An 11,064-nucleotide genomic window follows, 5' to 3' on the forward strand; every position below is an offset into this window, starting at 1 on the left:
GGACCTTAAGAACCCGACAAATGTCTGAAACAGGTCAGTAGCAAACCTAATAAGTGTTTCTTGTTTCTTGTCGAGGACCAATATGTTTAATATGTAGATAAGTAGTACAAAGATATACAATTCAAAAGATGTTCCGAACGTCATGTTCCGTCTAAATTTTGGTACGAAATTTAGATGATGATCACGCGAGACGTTTTATCCAATGACAGAGTGACATTCAAATCCGAGACAAAACAAGTTGGTATGATTGCATAATATTCATGAAATGGTGAAGATAACGAACAGTAATAAATCTCAAAACTCCCACAAGGAATGCAAAATTAAGAGTTCGGTAAACACAGACCTCTGGATATACCAGAGGTGGGATCAGGTGCTTAGGAGGAGTAAAAATCTCCTGTCAACCAATGACACCCACTGTGGACATTATATCTTGATCAGGTAAACCGAGTAATCCGTAGTCAAAATCATTGTGTAAAGAACCGCCTAACAATTGGTATAAACATGTCAGACAGCATCTGACCGAATAACAGGTTGTATAGGATCCTTATTCTATATTTAGCATTGTCTTTAGACATTACTAGCCCTACATGTGAATACAATGTTTTGTCATTGACTTATGAACAACATTATGCACCCACTGTTCCCAAAAATTTCAGAAGTAAGATATTCAATTCCATTTTTTATTGGAAGTAAAGCACATATCAGTGTGGTTAGTCATGTAACATAGAATACATGTACATGTACACTGTGTTACATATTGTTATTATTGTAACATTAGTTTGTTTGTAAGGTATAGTCTCTGATATATAAACTATTGTTTTGTAGACACAAGATTGAGAGGATTCAGCAAACAAGATATAATACGACTTATCATTGGGTCAAATGCTGTCTGACGTATTTCATACTGATTGTTTGACCGTTCTCGGCACACTGATATAGGGCTCACGGCGGGTGTGACCTGTCGGCAGGGGATGCTTACTCCTTCTAGACACCTGATTCCACCTCTGATGTGTTCAGGAGTCCGTGTTTGCCCAACTATCTATTTTGTATTATATATAAGAGTTATGAGATTGATCACTGTTCGTTATCTTCACCTTTCATCAGATTACTATATGATATTATTTGACAAACAAGTAAAAAAAATGTTTATCATCTTCAACGCTGTTCTTAAAATGATAGTAAAATCTGGGTTGTTTTTCCCTAAATTGGACTACAGTAACTACCTCTTTCTATGTATATAACTGATGTGTACTTATTCTTCATTTTGTAAGATACCAACATAGGTTCTTGTGAAATAACTGATAAGGGTTTGTCTTATTTCGTACTTCTCGATTTAAGTGAGTTGGACTAGGATGCTACAAGCTAATGAACATTTTCATGCTAAATGTAACATTACATCGCACTTTCGAATGGAAATACATTTTCATAGTAAGTAATATAGCATCTATATCATATTGCTATTTTGAGATATACTGTCTAAATACGTATCATGTATATGAAATATAGAGTAAAATATCCGAGATTGATCACTGTTCGTTATCTTCATCTTTCGTTGACAAAATCCCGGAGAAATTATTTAATACGGAAGTCGTTGACTGTAATTGAGTTGTTTGGGTATCGGTCTGGGAATCTGAAACATTTTACATAAACAATATTTCTTTGATGACCATTGAGTTGAGTGTACTTGATTTCAGAGAGCGTCGTGAGAGTTCATATTGAACTATAAAACTAGTTGTGTGATTATTTTGAACTGCAGTAAGTATTTAGCACTTCCGTCATCTGCCAATAAAATTATAAAAGGGGGAAAATGAAAATATAATATTTTGATAGTCAAAGTGAGGGAAAAATACTTGAGGGCAAATATTCTTCTTCCTTTTACCAGAATGCTTCATTTTCCATGAAGTCCCATGCGTTCAAAACATTGGTTCATGATTTGTCTTTACCGTGATTTGATACTGGGTTTTTAGTTGCTTCACTCCATTTCATTTCTCGATGTAAACATTGTCCTTTCAAGCAAATTTCTGAATAATCTTGTCATACCATTATTCAAATTACAAGTTTTAATCCTTTTTTTATATTGCAAACCGCTGTACATATAAACAGATGAATCTGTAATCAATGCTTACAATTTACAAGTTTTTATGTTTAATTAATAGCACGAATGACATGAAGGTACAAAATCAAATATAAAATAAAGATTTTTCGTATAGTTTAGATTTTATCTAACGGGCTATTTTGAAAGAAATATAATCTATATCTGATTAAGGTCATGTGTAAAAAGAAGACAAAACAGCAGAATAAAAGTTAAAGATGCCTCTCTATAATCAAAATACCAAAGAAGGTACATCCGACCTAAACTGCAGACCTGTCATCTAAAACTACCCAGTACACATTTTAGATTTTAAGTAAAGCTTTTGTATTGCTTACTATATTGCTTATGTATACTAACCAGCTCAATTGTTGGAGAGGGGTAGGAACTCAAGATGATTTTGAAATTATTCACACTCCATATCTTTGAGTAAAAACTTTAACATTTCAAAATTAACTCTCTTCGTTAAAAATGCAATTTTTCTTTTCAATGAAAAACATTTATATGACCAATCATTAAACTTGGATTGCTATACATTTAGAAAGGAAAAGAAAGTAAAAGGGGGATATGTTGCTTATACGTAATCCACCCACGTGGTCTTATTCTTCATCTACTTTCAACTATAGTCCAGCTGGGCATGTCATTTCTGGTGATGTTGATATAGTTGAAAATGAGGACCTCAAATCACTTATTCTAAAAGGTCCTAAACACAGAACTTTTCAGGATATTTGGCTCATGGCGAATGTGACCAATCGACAGGGGATGCTTACTCCTTCTAGGCACCTAATCCCACCTCTGGTGTCCAGGGGCCCGTGTTTGCCCAATTATTTATTTTGTATAGCTTATAGGAGTTAAGAGATTTTAATATTCGTTATCGTCACCTTTCACTTGAAACATTTCAGAATGGGTTAAAAGCATAAGAGGAATATTAAAATCCCGCATAAGACATATTAAAACAAAAGTACCTACCATATATCCTTCTGTGTTTAGTAAACCAGAAGTGACAAAAGAATTAAATATATTACATGAAGAATATGTTTTCCTTCCTGCTGACAAAGTAAGAACATTGTCTTTGTGTGAAAGGCTCATTATTACAACTGTATTTAAAAGGAACTTGGCATTAATTCCACTTTCGGTAATCGTACTTGTACTCCAACTCCCCTTTCAAAAGATGAAATTCTCCAAAACCATGCTTCAGGTTTAGATACAATTAACATTCCAGTCACTGGGTCGAATAAATATGACCTATATAGTATGTATTTATACTGGATTCCTAAACTACATTAAACCCCGATCAAACAAAGATACAGTACTGGATCCAGTAAGTGCTCTACCAAGTCCCTATCTTTGCTCCTCACTAACATATCAAAAGCTGTGAAGGAGAAGCTTCAAACTTATTGTGCAACTATATATGAAAGACGTGGTGTTAATGAAATGTGGATTTTAAATAATTTTAAAGAACTTTTAGTAAACTTGAAATTGCGAAACTTTTCTCAAATCAATAACATCAAAACGTATGACTTTTCAATACTTCACGCGACCATTCTTCACGATAGATTGAAGACTAGACACATCATAGACGGTTCCTTCTTGTACAAAAATGGAAAACGGAACTATTCATATCTAGTGATCAGTCATCCAAAAAATTACTTTGGTAAACACGACTCTGATTCCACATACAAGTATTCAGAAAGAGAAATAAGAAATATGCTAGCGTTCCTCATTGACAATATCTTTAGTGATCAGGTCCTCCAACAGTCTGTTGGAATTCCCATGGGCACGAATTGTGCTCCTTTGTTAGCTGGCCTGTTTTCATGTTGATGTGAAGCAGAATTTATTCAAAAACTTCTACGTGAGAAGAGAAAATATCTTGCTGTGGTCTTCAATTCGACATTTAGATACATCAACAACGTTTTGTCTATTAACAATAATAACTTTCATTCAAGCAAGGTGAAGATAACGAACAGTGATCAATCTCATAACTCCTACAACCAATACAAAATAGATAGTTGGGCAAATATATGTCGATTCGATCTATCCCTGTGAGCTCGAAATAAAAGACATCACAGAGTTGTCCACTTCTGCTTCATGCATAGATATTTTATTGAAAGTAGACATTAACGGCAAACTGACAACTCAACTGTATGACAAACGGGATGATTCGTCAGCTTTCCATATTTATGTAGCAATATTCCATTATCACCTGGATACGGTGTTTATTTATCTCAACTGATTCGATACGCAAGAGCTTTTTCTGCGTATGGTCAATTAAAGGGGTTTCAACAGTATCGATTAAAGTCAGCATTTTGGAAATTCTATGGTCGTTATAACGATCTAGTTTGCCAATACAACCTATCATTGGTGCAAATGCTGTCTGACGCGTTTCATTCATTGCTAGACCATTATTGGCATGCTGATTTTGACTACGGACAACTCCGTTTACCTGATCAGGATATAAGGCTCACGGCGAGTGTGACCGGTCGATAGGGGATCCTTACTCCTCCTAGACACCTGATCCCACCTCTTGTACATCCAAGAGTCCGTGTTTGCCCAACTATTTATTTTGTATTGCTTATTGGAGTTATCAGATTGATCACTGTTCGTTATTTTCACCTTTCATTGCAGAAATTGAACGGAGGTACGTATAAAATTGCAAATTTACAAAAGTACATTTAAGCAAAGCAAAGTAATGTACTACCAATAAATAAACCATTCCAATTATAGGGATAAATGTTTATTGTCTTCAACATTTCAATCTAATTACATTAAAAGTAAGTATGAATGTACAATTCAACATTACTAGCACACCAATTGACAATCAAACCTCAGCAGCGAAGGAAAGTGTCAACGTGTAACAAATGTACCTATTCAAAGGGATTTAAAGATTTCGCTGAGTATTGAATATCGACTAATTGGATGAATACTGGGTTCTGCTCCTATTTCTCAAATAATTGTAGTGACACACACGCCGTATCAGTTTTCAGATAGTTGATCATACATCTATCTAGAAAGTATAAATTAATGTAAAAACAAAATAGAACAAAGAAAATACAACCTCAAAAACCCCAACAAACACCTTCTCGTGCCATCCATACGTTGCCATTTTAATTGTAGAATTTTGTTTTTACATGTATCAAATAATGTGCGTTGTTTTGAAAATGTACTTCCTTGGTTAAAAAGTAGGTGTACTAAAGGAAGTTTTCATTGCTATTTACGGACATTTTCTACATACGGAGAATTTTGTTCAAATTCCTGCATTAGTATAATTTCAGACCACTATATATTCAGCTAAAACATAAGTGCATGTACATGTTGTATACTGAATCTGATTTTCCTTTTCTAAAATGTGCCGTGAAATTGTAAGAGATGGAAAGAACCATATGGGGTATCGCATTATTGGAATTCGTCATTAGACTTTGACATGTAAAATCTTCCTGTACACACAACCCAATGTCCAACATCTACAATTTCTCGTTTTGATTCTTCATTAAATGTAACAGATGTATGAAATATTTAGTCCTTAAAAAACGTTTTTCTGGGATCAATTTCATTGTTGAAAGTTAGATGAAGAGAATGGAATTTGTTTCTAAATCTCCTTAAAAGTATGAAACTATTTTGAAACATGATATTTAATTCATGAGCTTTCATTTTACAAAATTTGCGATGCGTCCTATCATGAACAAAATCGTGTCTTTCGCTTTCTATTTCTGTTCTTTTCATAGCTTTTACCTTACTGGACTGCACACTGATATAGTCCTCTCTCAGCGTCCGGTTGTTGTCGGTATCTCTTAGCAATGTTACAATTTTAACGTTTTCCAAAACAGTTACATACATTATGTACCTTACATTCATTTGGGTTTCAAGGAATCAAAATCAAATATCCTATGACCGCTGTCGTGTGTGAAGTCTTAATTCATAGACAACTTTAAAAGATAAGTCGCTTGATTGCCAAGGCATGCATTTTTATTCTGAAACACTGTTAAGAAGTTTAAAGAATGGGAAATGTTTTTGATATTTGGCTATCTCGTTGTATCTTGCTATGACAAACCAAACATTTGTCGTGCGTAAATGTTTTCTTTTTGTTTTGGGGGCATTTACTAAGATTAGGTGAAAGGTAAAGATAGCGAAGAGTTATCAATTTCATAGTTCCTATGAGCAATACAAGATAGAGAGTTGCACAAACACGGACCTCTGGATGTACCAGAGGTCGGATCAGGTGCCTAGGAGGAGTAAGCATCCCCTGTCGACCGGTCATACCCACCGTGAGCCTTATATCCTGATCAGGTAAACGGAGTTATCCGTAGTCAAAATAAGTGTTCCAAGAACGACCTAGTAATCAGTATCAAGCACGATAAACAGCATTTGGCCCAATTATAGGTTGTATTGGCAATGAAGATCGTTATATCGCCTATAGAATTTGTGAAATGCAGACTTTAAAGGAAACTGTTGAAACCCCTACACCATCAACTTGTTTGCAGTAGCCTGCCTCGATTTAAAAACTGACCAGATGCAGAACAAGCTCTTGCGTATCGAATCAGTTGAGATATATAAGCACCATATGCAGGTGATAATGAAATATTCCTATATAAATATGGGAAGTTGACGATGGAGATGCTGACATAATTCCGTTTGTCATACAAAATGTAACGTGTAGTTGTTAATTTGCCATTGATATCTACTTTCAATAAAATATCTAAGTATGAAGCAGGAGTGGACGATTCTGTGGTGTCTTTTATTTCGAGTTCACAAGGATATAATGAATCGAGTTGTGTCCAGGGGTCCATGTTTGCCCAACTATCTATTTTGTATTGCTTTTAGGAGTTATGAGATTGATCACTGTTCGTTATCTTCACCTTTCATGAATGGAAATTATTATTAATAGATACTATGTCATCGATATATCTAAATGTCGAATTGAGGGCCACAGCAAGATATCTTTTCTTCTCACGTAGAAGTTTTTGAATAACATTCCACTAGATGCGGTATCAGCTTTACTCGTACCAAAACTCGTTCATATTCCGATTTGAAATTATCCAAGATCAGTAGTCTTGGTAAGTGTTATCAACTAGTTCAACGTAAATGTATATCAAATATTTTCAAAATATTTTGCTTTCATAGAAATAACCAACCCAATATAGCCATGAAAGCTTCGAAGCGTTGACAACGTTATGTAATGACGTTTTGTTCAATTGCGACGTTTAACGACAAAATCGTTGTAATACACGCTATTTTGAAGACCGGTTACAAAGAAAACTTTAACGTTATCAGAAAAATGAAAGATAGCTAGAGAAAGTTTGAAGTCTCTAGATGTATTTTACAGTAATATTTATTTGTTTTAAGCATGGGCCATTTTTTGGCGCTTTTTGAGCCAGGTTCTTTACTACAAGTTCTTTAGAATGTTTTAAAATCCATAATTGATTTACACCACTTTTGGCATATGTAATATCACAGTACGTTTGAAGTTTCTCTTTCACAGCTGTTAATGTGTTCGTGAGGAGCAAAAATAAGGACTTGGTAGAACACTTACTGGATTCAGCAATGTATATATGTAAGGGTTTTATGAAGTTTAGGAATTCCGTATAGGTACAGTAACTCATATTCATTCTAGTCATTGGCTGAGATATTAATTGTGTCTAAAACTAAAGCATGGTTTTGAAGAATTTCATCTTTTGAAAGGGGAGTTGGAGTATAAGTACAATTACCAAAAGTGGAATTAATGCCAAGTTCCTTTAAAATACAGTTGTGATAATGAGCCTTACAAATAAAGAAAGTGTTGTTACAAGCTTTGTCAGATGGAATCAAAACATATTCCTCATGTAACCTATTTAATTTTTTTATCACTGCTGGTTTACTAAACACAGAAGGATAGATCATATATTTACGTACTTTTGTTTTAATATGTCTTATGCGGGATTTTGATATTCCTCTTATACTTTCAATCCATTCTGACAGTCATCTGACAATGTATTCTTTCAACACTTGCTGAAAAGCTTGAACTAAGATGACGTTGGTGGTATACGCTTGATCTTGTTGTCTAACGTCCCATCTGAGAATTCTAGTGATGTTTAGACGTCATCAGCTTTAGGTAAAGAGCCACAATTGTTTACCCATACACGACAGTAACTGCCACAGTGTGGGTTCTTTATCGTGCCAACGCCTATTATGAACCGTGTTAAAGGTCATATCCGAAATACCTGCGCCTTTGACTGCTAATGCCGGATGCTTGGCGAAGGTACAGTTATTAAATTGTACCCATATTAAACGTCCAAATGGTCGTACATTATTCCCCTTTAAAAACAAATAACTTTGCTTGAAAAATTCTTAAAAGATTGTTTATAAATATTGAGATATTTAAGAAGTATTTTTGATCCTTACCTATTTAAGGAGCAGGACGCCGTTTCATTAATAAGTGTAAATTTTCAACTAGCTAAGTCTTACGCCGACTACGTAAATCTAGTTACGTATAACCTTAGTTTAGCGCAAACCGTGTTTCACGAAACGACGTAAATACATGTGTACGTTACTACTCGACTAAATTTTCAACCAAGCTTACGTCCTTAGTTACCGCGTCCTGAGCATGTGTACATCATACTTTCGTTCTTTCACTTGTCGTCTGGACCAAAATAATGAATGAAAAGAACGCAAAGAAAATGCACAAGCGCAATTGGGAGGAGATAGAGATGGCCGTGTTGGCAGAGGCAGTAAAAATTACCTATACCATACTATACTACTCAAAATTTGATAAGGATCATAGATATTTTTCTGTTTAAATAATTAATAACTGCATAATTGGCAATTTTGTGTCCAAGTGAAATCAAAAACATCTTCAACAAACTTGCAAGTGCATTTCATGCCAAGGGAAATGCGTTTCTCATCACAGTTTATGCTTTTGCTACCATTGCACGATTTTCACTCAGACATCGGTGTCTGATTCTTTCTAAACTTTCAAACTCACTGGATTGTTTACACTACGTTTATCAACACAATGTCCCCTCAACGTGTAAGGCGTCGCAGATGTATTGGAATGCTTGACGCTGGTTATTCACAACGTGACGTTGCAAATGCACTAAACGTCAGCCAGAGCGTTGTAAACAGGGCCTGGAACCGACAGCAAACTTTTGGTACAGCAGCACACCGACATGGGGGTGGTCGTCAGAGGTGGACAATCCAACGCCAAGACCATTTTGTGGCTCTTCAGGCACAACGGCATTCCTTCTGGACAGCAATCAGCCTACGAAACGACCTCCTGAACGCCTCGGGAGTGAATGTGTCCACTCAGACGATACGGAATCGGCTTCACAATGCAGGTCTCAACTCGAGAAGGACAGCATGTGTTCGAGTCCCTCTGACTGTACGGCACCGGCGGGAGCGATTGGACTGGGCTGAAGATCATGTCACTTGGACACAGAACGATTGGGTTCAAGTTCTGTTCACCGATGAGTCCAGGTATTGTTTGGACTTTACAGACAGGAGGCACCGAGTGTGGTGACCACAACGCGAACGTTTCCATGATGCCAACATCAGTGAATATGACCGTTATGGTGGTGGTTCCATCATGGTCTGGGGTGGAATCAGCAGGGATGGAAGAACAGATCTTCATGTCCTGGAGAGAGGAACAATGACGGGGGTGCGGTACCGGTATGAGATCCTCGATGTTTACGTCAGACCCTACGTTGGTGCTGTTGGCCCTGAGTTCATCCTGATGGATGACAACGCCCGTCCTCATCGCGCCAGGGTGGTGGAGCAGTACCTTTAGCAGGAGACAATTGTCCGTATGGACTGGCAAGTGCGCTCACCGGACTTAAACCCGATTGAGTATGTATGGAACATGCTGCAGGTTGCCCTTTCACGCCGCAGAGCACAACCCACGACTTTGGCAGAGCTCGGAAACGCCCTCGTGGAAGAGTGGAACAACCTTCCCATTGGAAACATCCGGGTGCTTATTGACAGCATGGCTCGACGTTGTCAAGCCGTCATTGATGCAAGGGGAGGCCATACCCGGTATTAACACTTCATTGACTAAGTGTAATGATGAACTATCCCCAAAAACTGTGTAATTCTTTATCTGGTTTGCTGTTAACTTTTTGCAATGAAATGCCTTTTGGTGTTTTTATCGGATTTCAAGCATTCCGTATTGATAAAAGTTCATGTCGTTCATGAATTTTCATTCATAACCTGAGTAAACACGTTTCTGAGTCAAATTTATGTCTTTTGTTATGTTAGTGGTAAATTACACACATATAACCTAGTGATCCTTATTAAATTTTGAGTAGTATATTTGGGCACTGCATACTAAATGAAACATATCACTCCATAAACAAAATTTCTTTTTATCTACATAGGCCTATGTATATATTTTACATCTCTTCTTCTACAAAAAGTAGTTGTTTTATGATTTCAAAGGTTATTATATTTTAAGTGCATGTAGGTCGACACGATACATCTACATTGTATATAGATATTAACTATATATTTATACTTTAATTGGATAATTAATATAGACTCATAAGCCTAAATTTGTGCATATTTTACAGTTTGGGATTATATACAGGCACGTACCATCGTTTTGGAAAGTGACGGGGGGGGGGGGGTGCAGCTGGGACATAAATTACATGTTGGCTTTTCAAATAATCTTTTTATCGTGCGTTATAACGAAAAAAATATTTTTTCCTATCTGCAAAATCTTAATTCGGAGGTGGAGTGGAGTGGGTGGTGTTGGAATCTTTTGCAGTGACATGATCATACCTCACTTAATAGTTTTTATTCATAAATTCCTCTCATTCACTTACAGTACAAAATTTAAAAATATCGTATTGGAGTAGTGACGCAGGTTGACCCCCCGCCCTGCCATTCACTCCGATTCGTGCCTGATATACATGTAGATGTAAATGTTTTTCTTTATTTGATAACATAAAATATATATCTGCACGGATTATCCTGAACATCACTTATCACCGAAATTCGTCAAGTGTCAA

The sequence above is a fragment of the Ostrea edulis genome, chromosome 2 (genome assembly GCF_947568905.1).
Source record: "Ostrea edulis chromosome 2, xbOstEdul1.1, whole genome shotgun sequence".
NCBI classification, from domain to species: domain Eukaryota; kingdom Metazoa; phylum Mollusca; class Bivalvia; order Ostreida; family Ostreidae; genus Ostrea; species Ostrea edulis.